A 21,454-nucleotide genomic window follows, 5' to 3' on the forward strand; every position below is an offset into this window, starting at 1 on the left:
TGAAAATTATGATGCATATATAAACTCGGGCACCTAACTCAAGAGTAGCTTTTAAGGAATTGATTGCCATAAGCAATCAATTGAATGTAAACTTATGTCATTGAAGAATGCATATGGGTGGAAAGGTTGTACTAGAAAAATCTAATGAAGAAAATGATGTATTAGAAATACAGAAGAGTGATGGCTTGTTCTGAGTATGCCTCTTAAGTTAGAATAGATTATCTTCTGTTATAATTTCAGTATCCTTTGGTAAGAGTGACTCTGAAAATGTATGTTGGTGCCAAAGCAACATCACCGTGTATTATTTATGTAAATATGTTTCTAAAGTAGTAATCAGAAGACCATGAAATTCTTTAAACAGCTGTTAGGATTAGGGAGTGGTAGAAATCTAAATTAGGCTGTTGGAATACTGCAGTATTTTACCAGATAATAGAAAGCCCATAGGCAATTATATGAAGGGACAATTGTTGAAAAACAGATTCTTGATTTTTTTCTTGGCATACACTTTCTCATTAGTTTTACTTTAGCACCTTTCTTTTTTATAGTTTGCCAAAATGTACTATCTTTTATTCACAGCTTTTGGTCCCAGGATTATTCAACCTAGCTCATAAAAGAAAACAATATTGCATTTGTAAGCATTTGTTCCTAGAATTGGCAAGTTTAGTCGAGAAAAGCTGGAATGCCATTAAAACAACACCCTGTCATCTTTCAATCAGTCCTTAGTGAAGTTAAAATACCACTCATCCTACAGGATCCAGGTAAAGATCTTCTTCCTTAAGGCACTTTACTGCCTCAGGCCTCTGTGGTTTGCTTTTTCCCTAAAAATCCTTAAATGTTTGGCACCCATAAACACTAAATGGAGTTTTCAGTATTCAATTCACTCATTCATCCAACACTATTTGATTGTCTGCTGGGTGCCAGTCATGGGGCTAAGCTCTGTAGATACAAGGATGAAAAGGACTCTGACCACATTCTTAGTATAAGAGGGAAATAAATGTGAAAAGTGATAGTTACAGTACAGTCTGATAAGCACTGTCTTAAAACTTGGAAGATTATCACACATTCACAATTATAAAATTATGGAGATGTGTTCTCTCTTTAGCTGTTAGTTAAGTCCCTAAAATGCTTTATGCTTTGTCTCCCTGTATTACCATGCTGATCTGTTCATAATGCCTGTTTTTAATTAAGTCTTCTTGATAAAATGTTTTTCTCTTACTGTGCTCTTCTCTTATTTTTTTTTTCCTCCCATTCTTTCCATTTCGTACTGTGAACAGTGAGAAGGCATTTCTTCTCAGCCCAGTACTACTACTTTGAGTTAGTAGAGGGGAGTGGTTAAAAATTCAGGCTCAGGGTAGAGATTACCTGCATTTGAATCTAGGTCCAGCCACTGGATAGCCTTTTAACATAGGCAAGTCATGCAAACTCACAGTGCTCAAATTTCCTCATCTGCAGAATGATGAGGAATAGCACCTATTCCACAGTGTTCTTGTTAGGATGAAATGAGATACTGTGTGTAAAGTGCTTGGCATATAATAAGCACTGTGCAAATAGTGGCATTATTATTTGACAGCAGAACAGAGGCCAGACATTTCTTCAGTTTAATTTAGGGCCAAATAGAAATGCTATTAATAAGAAATGTATTGTTTTTATTTTTGATTGCACATGACTGCTGGAGAGCCTCTGTAGCATAGAGTGAGTAGCCCCTTAGCAAGAACCAAAATGGAGGGTATGGATGAAGCTCAGATCATCACCATCTGGAGAATAGAGACAGTGCCTGAGTCACCAGGAAATCTGTCCCCTGCTCATCCCAGAATCCCCGATCTTTGACTTTTTAAGGGAACATGTGACAGATAATGCCATCTGAGAAGGTGAGCAGCACATCTTCTAAGTGGTAGGATTGAGATTTCAACCTTTGCCTCTCTGACTTTAAACCATGTTTTTCATGTTTTTTCCTCTCCATAAATAAAGTGTGTTCCCAATGGGACAAGGATCCAATGAATGAGTATGTAGGAAAGAGACTTGTACAGGGGATGCTGTGATAAAGTGGTCTTAGCGAGAATTGGGAGCAGACACGGCAGTGTGGGATGTCATCTGTTGTCTAGGGCAATGACGATGTAGAACAGGGACAATATTTCTTAGTAGTGCTGCCATATGCTTAGATACACCCTAAGCTTTGTTGGTATGAAGTAGTCTGTAAGATGATTGGCTGTTGGTGAAACCACAATCAGTTTTGGCCTTTAAATTATACTGTGTTGAGATTCAATATTTACTCTGCTGGAGTGTCATATAGATTTGCTTTTTCTTCTCAATGCTGTGGCATGACATTGCCTTAAATTCTAATAGATTATTAGTGTTTTAAAAGAGTGTGTCATTTTATATTCATATTAATGAAATTCTGATGTTAAGGATCACACAAGGTTGTCAAGACAAGACAGAATTCATACAATGCGCTTCCTACAATGCTCTTGGCCAAAGGGCTTTCACCACTGGCAGGACCTTGTTACAATAGCCCTACCTTCCTGGATTCCCACAGCCTGGACCCTGAGGGCTGCCATGGAGCCAGGCTCCTGTATGGCATGGGTTTGGGGAAGAAGCCAGACAGGGTTCTTAGCAGGAATATAAATTGTGTGAGGAGTCATAAAAACTAGATAAGGAATGTGTTGTTTAGTAGTTAAAGATGTGCCAGCCTTTGTTTAACTACTTTAAACCCTTAGAAGGATTTGGAAAATGAATGGAGAGCTGGTTTGTTATTTTTGCCCCCATAAGTCTTTCTTGTTTGTCTTTTTAACAAGCACAACGGCTTTAGAAATCCTGTCTCTAGTGATGTTTACTTCTTTTCTACTTGGGAAACATTCTAAGGCTCACAATGGTACCTGTGGCACCCTAGCACATTTCCCCACCTCTTATCCCCCATCCCTCCCAATATAAAAAGAAAGAAAAGGAAAAGCTACTGACTGCACCTGAGGATTTGTCAAAACTCTTTGGCACAATTCAGTGCCTGCAAATGTTACAGGAGGATGTGCAGATAGATGCAAAAGGGCGTTTGTCAAATCAAGAGAACACTATTCAACCGAGACGCATTTCCAGCTCTCTGTTGTGTGGTTGCCTTGAGAATAATTATGTACAAGCACTGCTTGGATCTTATGGTGACCTAGCTAGGGGAAGAAGATTCTGGGAATAAACAGCAGCTAAGCAGCAACAGAGCTTGCCGTCTGTTTAAATAATGCTCTGTAAATGTCTTCAGGTAGCCTGTCTAAACCCTGGAATTTTATTTTCTTCAGGGCTGCTAACCTCTTCTCTGTGCTACCAAACTGTACAGGTGAAACCTTTGCATTTTATCTTTTAAAAACCTGCTTCTCACCGCTCCCTAAATACAACTACCATCACAGTTTTTCATGATTATCTCTGACTCTTTTAGCATTTGCATGTGGTTAGTTTTCTTTCATTATTTACTAGCCTTGAATGAATCTGTAGCCTTTTATATTTTATAGATATTATATAAAATACATCATGTTTGTTTCATAAAGATCTTGTTTTTCAACACTTTTGACTGTAGATGCATAGTTTTTGCAGCATGCTAAATCTTAATCTCAATTTTGTATTTTCTGGTTAAAATCATCTCTGTAAAAAATTAATAAAAGAGAGAAAGCACACTTTTTTTCCAGGTGCTCCCAGGTTGATCTTGTACAGTAGAAAGTTACAAGAGTTCACATATATCTGTCCAATCTAGAAAAATTTATTACACCTCTGATTCTGAGTGAAAATACAGAATTACTATCTTTAACTTTCAGGAAGCAAGGACTATAGTAGCTTTGTTGTTGTTGTTGTTGTTGCCAATGGAAAATCTCCATTATTCCATAATTTTTGGAGCCTGTTGCCAAATTTGGTGGAGCATGAATAGAGCTCCGCTTTTATCTTTCGGGGTGCTTGAACCTTCGCTCTCTTTCTTGGCTTTGGAGAAGTGTGCAGTTGTTTTTTCCTTCTTCTTTTCTCAGTCCTTCTCTGAAATTCTTGGATGGCTTGTTTGCCTCTGTTCACTGTTTTATGGCTTTAGAGCTCAATTTTATATCTCCTGCCCTGACATCTCTCATGAGCTCCAGTACCTGGTGGAATTTCCACCTTAGACTTGGCCTATCTAACATTGACTGAACTCACATCTTCCTCACTCCATCTTTCAGCACATTTGTGCCAAAGTTGTTTTCTGCCTCCTTTAGTCAGGCTCCAGAGGGCTTTACTAAGATTTCTATCATTTATCTTGATTGTGCCTGTTTTAAAAAATGATTTAAATAATAAACTCATCTTACTTTTAATTCTAAATCTTCCTGGATGAGTTTGAATTCAAAGTTTTCTTTTGTTTATTCAAAATCCACTGTCTAAAAATTTTCACTTGTGTTGAAGTTTTATGAAAAACTGAAAAGTATGAAAAAATTTAAAAACATATACTTTCTACATGCTTAAAGGCGTCTTAGAAGTCATTTGGTAAAATTACGCATTACATAGATGAATAATTCATTGTAGGCTGTAGTGAGTTGGGTTTCTAGGCCCTTGGTGAAGCTTTGTTTCTACTAAATATAATGAGAAAAGTATGGTTGTTAATGAATTACATATTCCACATCTCTATGTACATTCATGTTTATTTCTTTCATAACATTTTGAATCTTCAGACCTATAAGAGGATCATCTTTTGGGAATTATATGCTTTATATTTGCAAAAGTCCATTTCTAAAAGTCTGACCTGAGTTTCATATAACTTGAGTATATTGCTTTCTTTAAGAGAACATGTGTCTTTGGGCCTCATCATATGTTGTTTCTTGTGTAGAGTCACTGCCTCAGACCTGTCACATGGCCAGTCTCAAATCATTAGCCAAGTCCAAGTTTTGCAATAACCAACCCATGAATAATGACACAATAATGGGAATTGAGCAGCAATATAAATTATGTTAGATTTAGCAAACCAGATGTTATGAACACATTAAAAAAAGAAATACCGTTCCACTTTTAGAATGACCTTATTATGTGATGAAAAAGGGACTGAAGAGAATGTGGGCACTGCTAACTTCTAGAAGTAAGGAAAGTACGCTTAGATAGGGACATAATTTTTGGTGAACTGAAATTCCTGTCCTCAAACTAATAAAATTTGATTCATTTCTCTAAATGATCATCTCTAAATAGATCTATACAATACTAAGTACCTACTGGCTTATATGGCTATAGTTCCTCATAGTTATTTGAAATGAGCCTGTGGTGATGGTTTGAGGCTAATATAATTATTTTCTTCCACTGCGGGCAAGGTATAAATCCTCCAGGACTTCTGAAATGCTCTTTTATACTCCTTTCAGGAAGGTAAAATGATTGCTTTATCAAATCCATGTCTGTAGGAATTGTATTTCTATGTATGCTATTTGATCTTATTAGATCAAATCACTTTCTATGGATCAACTTGTCTCAGTCTTCATTTCTTTTAAGAGGAAGGAGTTATAAAGACTACAGTGGGGATATTTCACTTGGTTTGCATACTATTGGTAAAGGACAAATGATAAAAGAGGATATAATCATGACTCATACAAATATAAAATAGATACATGTCAACATTTTTATTTCACTCACTAATTAGTGAAGGAACTGGAAAAGTTGTTAAAATGGGTTGCTACAAAGGAGAATTTAAACAGCCAACCAATACACAAGCTCATCAGAAAGGCTGATTTAAATTTGCTTAATAGATGCAAAGCTAGCTTCTTCAACAGTGGGAGAGGGAAGTCGATTGAATTTCCACTGGACAGAGTTTATTTGCATGCCTCTAACCAAGAATTAGTTGCATTGTTATCAGTTTTCTGCAGGTTAATGTCTACCTCTACAGAATTATAAAATAGCTGAAGACAATGAAAAGCACAGACTTCACAAAATTAGATAACCTTGCGTGTGTTCTAAACAATGTATTGTTTTGCATTAATGACCCTTAGTCTTTTGGTCTACTTCATTAGCTTTCCCAGTTTTTCCCTACAGATTGCCCTCTTCTTTTGACTTTATTTTTTTCAACCGTTTTGGGGAAAGTAACACCCAATTTATGTTTCAGAATAATTTTTATTATCTCTGCTTAAGCCTTTTGTTCCCTCTTCTTCGAGTCCAGCTTAGGCAACTCAGTCGTCAATATGTCCTCGGGAAGAGCATATCCCCAAATTGGAAAATAATCCTTCAGGGCATCTGAATATAACTACATTTGGCTTACTTGGTGAAACAGTTGTCTGAATAGAATAAGACTACATGGAAGGAGGCGAGTGTTCGACATTTTAAAATGCATTTTAAGAAAACTTAATTTTGGATCTTTTTGCTTACCATATTTATTTGCTATGTATTTTATTATTATTTTTTGAGACAGGGTCTTGCTCTGTCACTCAGGCTGGAGTGCAGTGGCACAATCATGGCTTACTACAGCCTCTACCTCCTGGGCTCAAGCAATTCTACCACTTCAGTTTCTTGAGTAGCTGGGGCTACAAGAGTGTGCCATCACAACCAACTAATTTTTTATTTCTTTGCAGAGATAGGGGTCTCACTATGTTGCCCAAGCTGGACTTGAACTCCTAGATTCAAGCAATCTTCCCACCTTGACCTCCCAAAGTGTTGGTATTATAGGCATGAACCACCATAGTCACCATACACTGCTCTGCATTTTAGAGTAGTTAATACAATTGTGACAAATTACAGTGGAAGGTAAATCAATGAATATTATAAAACATTAGCAAAAATTTAAGGTCATATGGTCCAAACATCTAAACAGTTCTATTGTTACTTCACTAATGAATTAATTCATTTATTCACTAGATCAGAAGCTCAGTAAAGGCAATAACCTCACCTATTTTGTTCCCTATTGCCTCCCCAAAGCCTTGCACAGTGTTGGAGGCATAGTATATTTGTGATATACACTTATCCAGTGAAATTTTAAGAATAATTTATTAATCACCTACTCTTTATCTGACACTATGATAGGTGCTGGGGGTTAAAAATAAATATAAAATATGCATTATGATTAATGTTTTACAAAAGTTCCTCATCTTTTATTGGATCTTTCCCCTCAAAGGAATTTGTCCTTGATGAGAGAATTTTAGGCATTATGGCGGACTAACTGGAGAACAGTCTGAGTTTTCCCCAAATCACACCATATAGGAAAGTTTCGTTTGAATGTGTGGTTAATATTATCTCTAGTGGTATCTCCCCAAGCAGTATGCTGGGTGTCACCCACATAGAGACATTGGAGGTTGCTGAGATATAGACCACTGGCTTCAATGGCAGCAGTTCTTCAAGTTCTCCTAGCAACCCTTCACCGTGTTTCTGAGTCTGATCAGAGATTCTTCCTCTTATAGCAGCCTAAGAAGAATAATCACTACTACCGATTAGAATGTACCAGAATCTAGGCTAAGCACTTTGTAACTTATATCTCATTTAATCCTTATACCTACCCTGTGGAGTAGGTGAGAAGTTAAGGATTATTATTTCATTAATGCAGCTAGTGAGCGGCAGGGTTAGGACGTGATCTGAGGTCTGCCTGAAGTCAAAGGCCATATGCTTTGAACTGTGTAGTCTCAATATCTAGAACTGATGTGATGAGAATATGGCTGAGTCTATGTTGAGTGTTTTTGGGTCTACATGAGTGGATGTGGGAGAAGCAGGATTCTTTTTTCTTCATGCATGATGCAATAAAGACAAAATGTGCATTATCCATTTTTGCTCTGCTGTAGACTTCTCTCCATCTAGACTCCTGTTGAAAAATTACATAGTGACTCTGACAACTGAATCAAGACTTCTATTAAGGCCCCAGAGAGGTCAGCCTTTCATACAATGGCATTTCAACCCTCTCTTCCACCCTCAGCCTGAAGAGTTCTGAAATAGCTGCTGTCTGCCCATAAGTCATCCTTCAAACCTTTGTATTTACAGGACAACTTGGCATTTTTCTTCTCTTCATCTTTCAAAATTTCCAATACCTTTAACATTTGATTTTTTCTCAGAATTTACTTCTCTGAAAATGTCTACATTTTGGCTTCCTTTAGTTTCGTTTCCAATTTTGAACTCAGTGTGCTCCTCTGAAATCATTTCCCTCCTTCTAATTAACCTGACTCCATTACATACACATTCCCTATTCTTAGCTTCATTGTATCATTTACATAAATTACTAAAGTTATTTCAGCTTTATCTCAGACCTCCTTTAACACCTACTCTTCAGAATTCTTGGTTTCTTGCCATTATCCCTGATTAGCCTCAAATCTCTCTCTCTCTCTCTTTTTTTTTTTTTTTTTGAGATGGAGTGTCTCTCTGTCGCCCAGGATGGAGTGCAGTGGCATGATCTCGGCTCACTGCAACCTCTGCCTCCTGGGTTCAAGCAATTCTCCTACCTCGGCCTCCCGAGTAGCTGGGATTACAGGCACATGCCACCATGCCCAGCTAATTTTTGTATTTTTGTGGTAGAGACGGGGTTTCAGCATGTTGGCCAGGCTGGTCTCGAATTCCTGACCTTGTGATCCACCCGCCTCAGCCTCCCAAAGTGCTGGGATTACAGGCGTGAGCCACCACATCCCCAAATTCTTTTGATTGTCTCTTTTTAATATCCCAACTAATGTGAACTGAGAGGAAAAAAAAAAAAAAAAAAAAAAAAAAAACAGAATGGAAAACTAGAATAAATTCTATAAAGATTTACATAGTCGTTTAGTTTTTATAAACAGACTCTACTCAACTTTGTTGGTCTAAGTTCTAAAAGGTACCTTTGGGGTAAAAAATCACTACATAGCATATTATAGCAAAATAACTATGTTTTAAGAGTTTAATTTTCAATTTTTATTTAATCTGTGACTATTTCAATGTAATGGTTTATGTATGCTCCTTTTGTTGTAACTATTTTTTTTGTAGAAAATTTCAAAAATATGCAAAAATAGGATAGAATTAACAGCCATGTAGCTGTCACTTAGTTTTAACTGTTTAGAACTCATGACCAATCTCATTCCATCTACTTCCTCCTTCCTCCTGAAGTGTTTGGAAACGAATTCCAGACATCATATCATTTTATATAAGTATTTCAGTATGTATTGCTAAAGGAAAAGCAGCACTTTGGGAAAAATCATAACTACAACTAAACATTTTCTTAAAGATCATCAAGTAATAGCCAATGTTCTAATGTCCTTGGCTTATTTATTTTACAGTTTGTTTGCTTCAATCAAAATCAAGTTCATGAATTGAATTGGTTGTTATATTTTGTGTCTTTTTAATATGTAGACTCTCACTCATCTCTTTATTGCCATCAATTTATTTGTTGAAGAAGTCAAGTTATTTGTTTTATGGTGTTTCCAACAGTTTGGATTTTGTTGATTGTATTCCTGTGGTGTGTTAAATGTATTGCTTTAGCATTTATATTTTCTCTAAATTGGTGATCCGATTCAGATCACCTTAACTAGATTCAGGTTTGACTTCTTGGGAAGGTTACTTCATAGGCAGTATTGTGGACTTTCGTCAGGAGGTAGCACAATGGCTGTTTATCTCTCTTTTTATGATGTTAGTGACCATTGGTTTTCACATCCTAGATTCACAGAGCAACCAAATAAAGATGGTTGAGTGAATGGCTAAAGAAATAAATATGTTCGAATCTGTACTCATCTCATGTCTTTCCCGATGTAAGTATAGAAATTAAGATTATTCAAAGATCATAATAAGTTTTACCTCCTCCAGATAAATATCATTTTTTTTCAATAAAGTTTCCAAGGACCTAGATAATTTAGGATTATCTTGTCCAATGAGACCTTGGAATATTTGTGTTTGGAGTCACTGTGGAAGACATATGCACATATTTTAGAAAGCTGAGGAGCAAGCTGGCATTCTCTAGATAAGATTAAGAACACAGCTAGATGTATACTTTTTTTAGGTGAGGGAAGGAAATGATCTGGGCACACACAAAATAAGCTGTTAACAATGATTATCACTGGTGAGAATGAGTGCGGGAGATGGGAAAGTTTGTCATTTTATTTTGTACCTGTCTATTGTTTGAACTTTCTCCATGATTATCTAGATGGGATCACGTTCATTTCGATTTTCTTCCTTGTATTTATATAGTTAAAAACGTAGTAAATGCTAAATAAATGAATGAGTAATTAATTAAATTAGAAAGCTATTTAAGACACTTGTCTGAATGGAGATACTTCCCATTCTTTTTTTTTTTTTTTTTTTTTTTTTTTTGAGACGGAGTCTCGCTCTGTCACCCAGGCTGGAGTGCAGTAGAGCGATCTCGGCTCACTGCAAGCTCTGCCTCCTGGGTTCACGCCATTCTCCTGCCTCAGCCTCCCGAGTAGCTGGGACTACAGGCGCCACCACCACGCTCGGCTAATTTTTTGTATTTTTAGTAGAGACGGGGTTTCACTGTGTTAGCCAGGATGGCCTCCATCTCCTGACTTCGTGATCCACCCGCCTCGGCCTCCCAAAGTGCTGAGACTACAGGAGTGAACCACTATGCCCAGCCGATGCTTCCCATTCTTAAGGCACTTACCTGGTTGGAGAAAAAAAAAAACTAGGACACAGCACTTATGTTTATCAGCACACTTACTGCACGTAGACTAGGCACTGGGGGTGTTACAAGAGAAAAGATCATATTTCTTTTTAAGATTTCCCATAGGACTTGCATCAACTCTACTGTGTAGGAGAAGCGATCAATCATCAGGCCTCTGCCCATGCCCCGGAGCACATCACCTATAGGCTCTGAAAGCCCCAAGAGCTCAACTGGCTTCCTGTAGGCCTCTGTACCAGCCGCCTTGCACCCTAACCTGACTTGAAGGCATCCTGCCCCATGCTGCTTCTCTCCCACTGCAATTCTCCTCTGCATTGTTCTTTTTGCTTTGTACAACTCTGGACTCTCCGGAACCTCTGAACATTGCTTTTTACCTCTTGTTTTAATTAAACCAGTTTCCCCAGTGGCATGGCTCTCCTTTTTGAGCTCCTTAAGGGACAGGTTGATTTTACTTCTTTGGTAATATTCCCCTTCAGAGGCTTGAGGCGCCTTCAAACTATAAACTTACACACGATAATTTTTCTTCTCTCTTAGAAAAAGGATAAATTTATAATGGCTCTGTTAACTAAGATTTTTAATAAGCTACACCAATATTAATGTGTACCCTTTTCCTGGAAGATATATTTTATTACAGAAAAGAATGAAATATGCATTTTCAAAATTTTTGTAAGAATTTTCCAGCCTCAAGTCATTCTGGTTGGAGGTTTAATGTGGGACCTGACCACTTCAAATAAAGTAGGGAGCTATGACTCCCCTCACTGCCCATAAGAACTTATGTTCCATGAGAAGAAAGGGGCAAGGACCAGCACAGCTCTTAAAGCTGGTGGAACCCATCCTCAGTACCACTTTCCACAGGACACTGGGTTAGGAAAAAAGTCTAGATCTGCTCAGACAGCTGAAAAGAAAAAGGAGAAAAAGAAACCTAACAAGCAGAGTGCTAAAATCGATGTGCCCAATGTGAGAAAACAATAAAAGGTGCATCCCTTGTGAATTTATTTAGTTTCCAATAACAGAAAGTCCACCTAAAAGACTGACGTAAGTAGGCATTTATTCTGCTTATGAAACAAAACATCCAGAGGTGAGATTTTTCTGGTATCAGTTCAGTTGCTCAAGTTATCATCAGAGATTACATTGATTTCTCCTCTTTTGTTCTGCTACCTTACTTTGTTGATCATATAAATATACGTTTGCTGCAACTTTATCACAAGATGTGCCAGATATTTTGTCCACATTGACAGAAGAAAGAGGAAGCACATCCAATCATTCTCAACCTCTCTCTTCAGGAAGACAAAAGTCACCAACTTCCTCAAGCAAATGTTGCTTTATGCCTCATTGGCTCAAGTTGCATTCTCTTGGCACCCTCAAATGTAGGAGAAGCTGGGAGGCCATGGAGCAGTCATTGTCTCACCTGAGACTGGATGTGTAGCAACATTAGGCAGTGATCTGTTAGCAAGGACCAAGCTGTAAAGCGAGGGTGGCAGGTGGAATTACAGATAGGCAACTATGAAAGACGGCAGAATCTGTTTGACTGATACCTAGGCCTTTTGGAATCCTGGAGTGTCTGTCCTCACTACTTGTTTTAAAAAATCTCAAGCGAAGCTCAGACTGGAGTATGAAGTCACTAATTTTCACACATGCCTAAGATTATTTGACACTGAGGATTTTGGGGATATGTGAAAAGCAAATCCTAGGTCCAAATAAACTCCCTTGTGTTGAGTTGGGAGGTGCCTTTTCCTGGGAACTGTGGAGAAAGATGATGTAATGAGTTAGAGTTTACTTTTTTCTCTTTTTGGCACTGTCTATCCCAAATGCCTGTCTCTTCTTTTCATGGGAGTATGGTAGGAAAAGTAACTCACTCATATCTTATCAATTATAACTATAAACTTTATTTTTTATATATGTGAGTTAATTTTTCTATTTTTGTCTGTGATTCTGAAGAAAAACCGGTGATCTTGGAATCCTTTATGCAAACATAAAAGAGGCTAATTTAGCTACAGTTGTGTTTATAGAGATCAAGGGTAAAAATGGTTTTGTGGAAAAGATGACTCATAAACATAATTTAAAAAACTGAATTGATAACATAAAGCACCTAAGTTTAAAACATAAAGTTATCTTTTAAAGATTCTAATTGAAAAACAAATGGGTGCTAGCTAGTCCAGGAAAAGATGAAGAAGCTTGTTTGAAAGATTAGGTGGTTGTAATCTTTATTATTTCCAAGATGCATTTCCACTGAGTGGGCTAAAAAATCCTATTATGAGTTCCATCCTCTGTATCAGAACATTTTAAAAGAAACCTGCCAAGATGAGGGGAAATTCCCTTTTATTTGCTGGGATCTAATTAATGAATTGGGGGTTTTGGAAAGCAGTGAAACATGCATTCACAGCTCTAAGAGATAGAAATCAGTTAAAAGATTTGTTTTCCATCCAAATTCTTCCATAAGTTTGGAGCTAATATGATACGGTCTTCCAAAATCTAGATCATTGACAGTTAGGATGTCCAATCATAGCTGTTTGAAATATTTGAATGTGTAGGAGTTTCTTTATGAAATATTTGAAGCAGTAAGCATACATATATTTTCTTGACTTAAATAATAAAAAATTTCCAGAACATTATATAAGTTCATTTCTATTCCTTGTTTTGAGTGAAATAAGTTATGTCTTGGGATAAAACAGGGCCTTGGTTGGGAGCTAAGCTTGCCTGTTTTTTTTTTTTTTTTTTTTTTTCTTGAGATGGACTTTCCCTTTGTTGCCTAGGCTGGAGTGCAGTGGCACGATCTTGGCTCACTGCAACCTCTGCCTCCTGGATTCAAGCGATTCTCCTGCCTCAGCCTCCCTGAGTAGCTGGGACTACAGGCACATGCCACCATGCCCAGTTAATATATATATATATATATATATATTTTTTTTTTTTTTTTTTTTTGGATTTTTAGTAGAGATGAGGTTTCATCATGTTGGCCAAGCCGGTCTTGAACTCTTGACCTCAGGTGATCCTCTTACCTCGGCCTCCCAAAGTGCTGGGATTACAGGTGTGAACCACCACTCCTGGCCAGGCTTGCTCATCTTTATTGCACATTTCTCTGCACACCCATATGCCTCCACCCAAGTGAAAAACTCATGCCCTTGAGAGGCTTGTGACTCTGGCATATTCTCTACTTCTCTGCATTGTTGTCATCCTTGAACACTCAGATGCCATTTGTTGAAGTCTTCAGCAATAAACTCACAGATATCATGTCCATGTCCTGTCCTGTCATAATCCTGGCTCCAACTCTCTGGCCATTCAGTCCTAGAATATAAATGACTTTGACCCACCTCTGCCTCATGTCTGTCAGTGTTCAGTCCACATTCAGTCCACACATGCTTTACAACACTTTGAGACTTTTAGGCTCCCCTCACTCTGAAATCCTCTCTTCTTGGCACCTGTGGCACTTTCTAGCTTTTTTCCTGTTCTCTGGATGGGTCTTCTTAGTCTTTTTTAAAGCTCCTAATTCTCCATGCCTCCCTTGAATCTTGTTCCTCAGGCTTCAGTCTGTGTGTTTTCCTTAGGCCAGCTCATCCTTCGCATGGCTTCAATTAGCACCTGATGAAAAGAAAAATCTACAGCTGCTGTTCAATACTCATCCTTGAACTCTAGGGCCCTATCAGACTTCATCCTGGGTCTCTCAATTTGAAAGTCTAATCTCAAACTCCCCATGTACCTCCTGCACTCATTGCCTTCACTTTCCACACCACCATTTCGCTGTTGACCATTTTACAGCTCTGGCTCCTGTTTTCCATGTCTCACTGTTGGCATCTGGTTGCCCAAGCTACAAATCTGGACGTTTTCTTTCACCCTTTCCTTTCCTTCTCACTTCCTCTATATATAATCAATCCGGCCCTATGAATTCGCCTTTTAAAATGTATCCATAACAGCTCTCAGATGTGCTTGTTGCTTTCTGTTCTTCTTGCTGTTACGCATTTATAGGTGACTACTTCAATAGTTCTTGCTGCTTTCATCTTCCCTTTTTCTACTCCAACAAGTAACTAGAGCAATTAGTTTACTCCCTTTTGACAGTGTCCCAATTTTTTCTTTCCTTTTTTTTTTTTATTATTATACTTTAAGTTCTAGGGTACTTGTGCACAACGTGCAGGTTTGTTACATATATATACATGTGCCATGTTGGTGTGCTGCACCCATTAACTCGTCATTTACATTAGGTATATCTGCTAATGCTATCCCTTCCCCCTACCCCCTCCCCACAATATGACCCAGTGTGTGATGTTCCCCTTCCTGTGTCCAAGTGATCTCATTGTTCAATTCCCACCTATGAGTGAGAACATGCGGTATATGGTTTTCTGTTCTTGCACTAGTGTGCTGAGAATGATGGTTTCCAGCAGCATCCATGTCCCTACAAAGGACAAGAACTCATCCTTTTTTATGGCTGCATAGTATTCTATGGTGTATATGTGCCACATTTTCTTAATCCAGTCTGTCACTGATGGACATTTGGGTTGATTCCAATTCTTTGCTATTGTGAATAGTGCTGCAATAAACATACGTGTGCTTGTGTCTTTATAGCAGCATGATTTATAATCCTTTGAGTATATCACCAGTAATGGGATGGCTGGGTCAAATGGTATTTCTAGTTCTAGATCCTTGAGGAATCGCCACACTGTTTTCCACAATGGTTGAACTAGTTTACAGTCCCACCAACAGTGTAAAAGTGTTCCTATTTCTCCACATCCTCACCAGTACCTGTTGTTTCCTGATATTTAATGATTGGCATTCTAACTGGCGTGCGATGGTATCTCGTTGTGGTTTTGATTTGCATTTCTCTGATGGCGAGTGATGATGAGCATTTTTTCATGTGTCTGTTGGCTGTATGAATGTCTTCTTTTGAGAAGTGTCTGTTCATATCCTTTGCCCACTTTTTGATGGGGTTGTTTTTTTCTTGTAAATTTGATTGAGTTGTTTATAGGTTCTCGATATTAGCCCTTTGTCAGATGAGTAGATTGCAAAAATTTTCTCCCATTCTGTAGGTTGCCTGTTCACTCTGATGGTAGTTTCTTTTGCTGTGCAGAAGCTCTTTAGTTTAACTAGATCCCATTTATCAATTTTGGCTTTTGTTGCCATTGCTTTTGGTGTTTTAGACATGAAGTCCTTGCCCATGCCTATGTCCTGAATGGTATTACCTAGGTTTTCTTCTAGGGTTTTTATGGTTTTAGGTCTAACATTTAAGTCTCTAATCCATCTTGAATTAATTTTCCTATAAGGAGTAAGGAAAGGGTCCAGTTTCAGCTTTCTACTTATGGCTAGCCAATTTTCCCAGCACCATTTATTAAATACGGAATCCTTCCCCCGTTTCTTGTTTTTGTCAGGTTTGTCAAAGATCAGATGGCTGTTGATGTGCGGTATTATTTCTGAGGACTCTGTTCTGTTCCATTGGTCTATACTATCTGTTTTGGTAGCAGTACCATGCTGTTTTGGTTACTGTAGCCTTGTAGAATAGTTTGAAGTCAGGTAGTGTGATGCTTCCAGTTTTGTTCTTTTGACTTAGGATTGTCTTGGCAATGTGAGGTCATTTTTGGTTCTACATGAACTTTAAAGCAGTTTTTTCCAATTCTGTGAGGAAACTCATTGGTAGCTTGATGGGAATGGCATTGAATCGATAAATTACCTTGGACAGAATGGTCATTTTCACAGTATTGATTCTTCCTATCCATGAGCATGGTATGTTCTTCCATTTGTTTGTGTCCTCTTTTATTTCACTGAGCAATGGTTTGTAGTTCTCCTTGAAGAGGTCCTTTACATCCCTTGTAAGCTGGATTCCTAGGTATTTTATTCTCTTTGAAGCTAATTGTGAATGGGAGTTCAATCATGTTTTGGCTCTCTGTTTGTCTGTTAGTGGTGTATAAGAATGCTTGTGATTTTTGCACATTAATTTTGTATCCTGAGACTTTGCTGAAGTTGCTTATCAGCTTAAGGAGATTTTGGGCTGAGACAATGGGGTTTTCTAAATATACAATCATGTCATCTGCAAACAGGGACAATTTGACTTCTTCTTTTCCTAACTGAATACCCTTGATTTCTTTCTCTTGCCTGATTGCCCTAGCCAGAAGTTCCAACACTATGTTGAATAGGAGTGGTGAGAGAGGGCATCCCTGTCTTGTGCTGGTTTCCAAAGGGAGTGCTTCCAGTTTTTGACCATTCAGTATGATATTGGCTGTGGGTTTGTCATAAATAGCTCTTATTATTTTGGGATACGTTCTATCAATATCGAATTTATTGAGAGTTTTTAGCATGAAGGGCTGTTGAATTTTGTCAAAAGCCTTTTCTGCATCTATTAAGAAAATCATGTGGTTTTTGTCTTTTTTTCTGTTTATATGCTGGATTACATTTATTGATTTGTGTTTGTTGAACTGGCCTCGCATCCCAGGGATGAAGCCCACTTGATCATGGTGGATAAACTTTTTGATGTGCTGCTGGATTCGGTTTGCCAGCATTTTATTGAGGATTTTTGCATCAATGTTCATCAGGGATATTGGTCTAAAATTCTCTTTTTTTGTTGTATCTTTGTTAGGCTTTGGTATCAGGATGATGTTGGCCTCATAAAATGAGTTAGGGAGGATTCCTTCGTTTTCTATTGATTGAAATAATTTCAGAAGGAATGGTACCAACTCTGCCTTGTACCCCGGTAGAATTCAGCTGTGAATCCATCTGGTCCTGCACTTTTTTTCATTGGTAGGCTATTAATTATTGCCTCAATTTCAGAGCCTGCTATTGGTCTATTCAGGGATTCAACTTCTTCCTGGCTTAGTATTGGGAGAGTGTAAGTGTCCAGGAAATTATCCATTTCTAGGTTTTTCTAGTTTATTTGCATAGTGGTGTTTATAGTATTCTTTGATGGTAGTTTGTATTTCTGTGGGGTCAGTGGTGATATCCCCTTTATCATTTTTTATTGCATCTATTTGATTCTTCTCTCTTTTCTTCTTTATTAGTCTTGCTAGCAGTCTATCAATTTTGTTGATCTTTTCAAAAAAACAGCTCCTGAATTCATTGATGTTTTGGAGGGTGTTTTGTGTCTCTATCTCCTTCAGTTCTGCTCTGATCTTAGTTATTTCTTGCCTTCTGCTAGCTTTTGAATGTGTTTGCTCTTGCTTCTCTAGTTCTTTCAATTGTGATGTTAGGGTGTCAATTTTAGATCTTTCCCACTTTCTCTTGCGGGCATTTAGTGCTACAAATTTCCCTCTACACACTGCTTTAAATGTGTTCCAGAGATTCTGGTACATTGTATCTTTGTTCTCATTGACTTCAAAGAACGTCTTTATGTCTGCCTTCATTTCGTTATGTACCCAGTAGTCATTCAGGAGCAGGTTGTTCAGTTTCCATGTAGCTGAGTGGTTTTGATTGAGTTTCTTAGTCCTGAGTTCTAGTTTGATTGCACTGTGGTCTGAGAGACAGTTTGTTATAATTTCTGTTCTTTTACATTTGTTCTTTTAAGGACTTCTCTACTTTCGTTATACTAGTTAGCCATTCGCCAAATCTTTTTTCAAGGTTTTTAGTTTCTTTGCACTGATTACGTCATTCCTCCTTTAGCTCTGAGAAGTTTGGTTGACTGAAGTCTTCTTCTCTTGTCTTGTCAAACTCATTCTCCATCCAGCTTTGTTGCATTGCTAGCGATGAGCTGCGTTCCTTTGGAGGGGGTGATGCACTCTGATTTTTTGAATTTCCAGCTTTTCTGCACTGCTTTTTCTCCGTCTTTGTGATTTTATCTGCCTTTAGTCTTTGATGATGGTGAGGTACTGATGGGGTTTTGGTGTGGGTGTTCTTTCTGTTTGTTAGTTTTCCTTCTAACAATCAGGATCCTCAGCTGCAGGTCTGCTGGAGTTTGCTTGAGGTCCACTCCAGACCCTGTTTGCCTGAGTATCAGCGGTGGAGGCTCAGAAAATAGAATATTGCTGAACAGCGAGTGTTGCTGTCTGATTCTTGCTCTGGAAGCTTTTCTCGGGTGTACCACGCCGTGTGAGGTGTGAGGTGTCAGTCTGCCCCTAGTGGGGGATGTCTCCCAGTTAGGCTACTCAGGTGTCAGGGACACACTTGAGCAGGCAATTTGTCCATTCTCAGATCTTAACCTCCATGCTGGGAGATCCACTACACTCTTCCAAGCTTTCAGATGGGGGCATTTACCTCTCGGGAGGTTTCTGCTGCTTTTTGTTTAGGTATGACCTGTCCCCAGAGGAGGAGTCTACAGAGGCTGGCCAGCCTCCTTGAGCTGTGTTGGGCTCCACCCAATTCGAGCTTCCAGGCGGCTTTGTTTACCTACTTAAGCCTCAGCAATGGCAGGCACCCCTCCCCCAGCCTGGTTGCCACCTTGCAGTTAGATCTCAGACTGCTGTGCTGGCAATGAGGGAGGCTCCGTGGGCGTGGGACCCTTTGGGTCAGGTGTGGGATATAATCTCCTGGTGTGCCGTTTGCTAAGACCCCTGGTAAAGTGCAGTATTAGGGTGGGCATTACCCGATTTTCCAGGTGTTGTGTGTCTCAATTTCCTTTGTCTAGGAAAAGGAATTCCCTTCCCTCTTGTGCTTCCCAGGTGAGGTGATGCCTCGCCCTGCTTCAGCTCTCACTGGTCGGGCTGCACCTGCGGACCGGCTCCATCCATCTGACAAGACCCAGTGAGATGAACCCTGTACCTCAGTTGAAAATGCAGAAATCACCCATCTTCTGTGTCGTTCACGCTGGGAGCTGGAGGCTGGAGCTGTTCCTATTTGGCCATCTTGGACACGTCCCAGAATTTCTCCCCAATTTTTTCTTAACCTAAATTCCTAACTCTGTGATTCATTTGCAGCACCCTTCCTGATCTGGCCCTTCACTTCCTTCCATTCCTCTCCTTGCCAACTTCCAAGGCCCAGTCCATGTCATTCCGCCTCCTTGAAAACATTTTCTATTATTCCCTCTTCCATGAAGCTTCTTCCTGAGCCTTCAACTACCAGACTTCCACAAACTTTTCATTTATTTGGTAGACATCATTTTCTCTGCAAAACCTCTCTTGTTCACTCCCTGTCTGCATGTTCAGTCCCCTGCCTCTCGTGCGTTCTCCTAGTTATAACACTTGTTGCTCCATAACTATTCATTGTCTTTTATCTCCATGATACCATAAGTCCAAGATTTTTGTTTTGTTTAACTTGTTTACCACTGCTTTCCCTTTGCTAAGAAAAGTGATTGGAACGTAGTAAGTGCTCAATAAAAAAATGAACAAATGAACAAATTAGTAAGGAACACTGCTAGGTATTCAACTACTGAGATCTGGAGTCAAATATGTGTGTTAGAGTTCCCTCTTCATTCTTACTAGCCCTGTGATAGTTGAAACATTTATTAATTCCTATAAAAATATGTTTAGTACTTTTCTTGTTGTTATGCACCATTCTCATGGATGACTATACTAATGAGCGAGCTAGGTCTTGGATAAGTGAAAAATAAATGAATTAATTTAGAAGTGATGGTAATGTGTTGGGAAAGGGCTGTGAGGAAAGTGAGATGTAGTGTAACTCTGTGGGGCAAGGGTGATGAGCAAAGGCTGAGAGGAGGTGGAATTTAGGCTAGGACATGGAGAAGAAGGAAACAGCCATGTTTAGAGCTAGGGGAAAAAGATTCCAAGAGGAAAGCACAGCAGCTGTGAGTGCCTCTGAGCTTTGTGCTTGTCTTCCTTCATCTGTAAATTAGCATAGTAATAATAAATGTCACATAGAATTACTTTAAATTTCGAATCAGATCAATCATGGAAAGCACCTATCCTACTGTCTAGTTGATAGTGAGCACTAAGCAAAGGTCAGTTGGTTTTATTATGAAGAATACAGTAGATCAAGTTGTCCTTTTTTAAAGGGGGTCTTTAGTTTTGGATATTTTACTTTACATAGAGAACCAGTTTCTCTTTACTTGTACCCTAAACAAATTATTATTGAGTACCTACTCTGTGTAAGGCAGTATGCTGGCAACTGTGGAAGGCTAAAGAAGTATCTAGGAACTAAGGTCTATTTTTTTACACTCTACATTTCACTTCTGTTATTTATTACTGCTTTGTCTCACCATCCATTCTAGAAGTTACCTCCCCAAACACACACACGCACACACACAAGCACACACATCTCTCTTTATATTTTCCCTCTGTTTGGCAGCTAGAAAATTCAGTGTACATGGTTTTTCTTGGGTGATGACCTTATAAATCATTTGAATCACAGTTGGTATTTCTGAACATTTGAAATGCTCGCGGCAAGGAAGCCTTCACATTTCTGAAAGAAAGGCTGTCACAGATACTGAACTTTATTGAAAAAGGAGCCAGATGCTAATAGAAAATATAAATGTTATCCAGGAAAAGGTTTGCAGTTGTATATTAGGAATATTTTTTGTACATAATAGCTACATGTGGCTACATTTCTTTTCTTCCTGTGGGTGTCCACTTCCAAGGAAATGATGATTGAAATGTTAGAAATGCAAAATTAATTAACACCTTGTATAGTTCATTTGGCTCCCGCAGACTCAGTAATGACTTTACTTGTATATAACTGTGTCTGTTGCCTATTTTTGACAAGTTTGGACAAAATATCTGCTCGGCACTATTTCTGGATTTCTGATGCTGCTGAGAATAGCTGCAAGGATAAGAGGTAATGAAAAGAGAACAAAAGACTCTAAAATGTCATTGAGAGGGATTATGATTCTATTTGTATGATTTTGGGTCAATCCTGCATTTTTATTTAAAAAGAAAATACATTTTAATGCTAATGGCTTGTTTTAAAAAAACAAAGTAAACAACAATCATAATTTTTAAAGCATAAAAATTGCATCTTTAAAGATGTTTTTGTAACTTGATGCCAAAGACAACCTCCCTCAATAAAGCAAGACTGATCTAAATATGACATGTGGAAAAAGGGTCCTGAAAGCTTACC

General features: G+C 38.5%; 1 long non-coding RNA gene across 1 annotated transcript in view; it reads left to right on the plus strand.

The window, feature by feature from the left end:
• Window positions 1–667: 667 nt before the first annotated feature.
• The window catches only part of LOC104671036, a 39,343-nt gene continuing 18,556 nt past the window's right edge, over window positions 668–21,454 (plus strand). Inside the window, exons 1-2 of the long non-coding RNA XR_749235.2 lie at window positions 668–758; window positions 1,678–1,868. This is a non-coding gene — a long non-coding RNA (uncharacterized LOC104671036). The remainder of the gene's footprint in view (window positions 759–1,677; window positions 1,869–21,454) is intronic.

This window comes from Rhinopithecus roxellana, chromosome 1 (assembly GCF_007565055.1).
Source record: "Rhinopithecus roxellana isolate Shanxi Qingling chromosome 1, ASM756505v1, whole genome shotgun sequence".
Lineage (NCBI taxonomy): Eukaryota > Metazoa > Chordata > Mammalia > Primates > Cercopithecidae > Rhinopithecus > Rhinopithecus roxellana.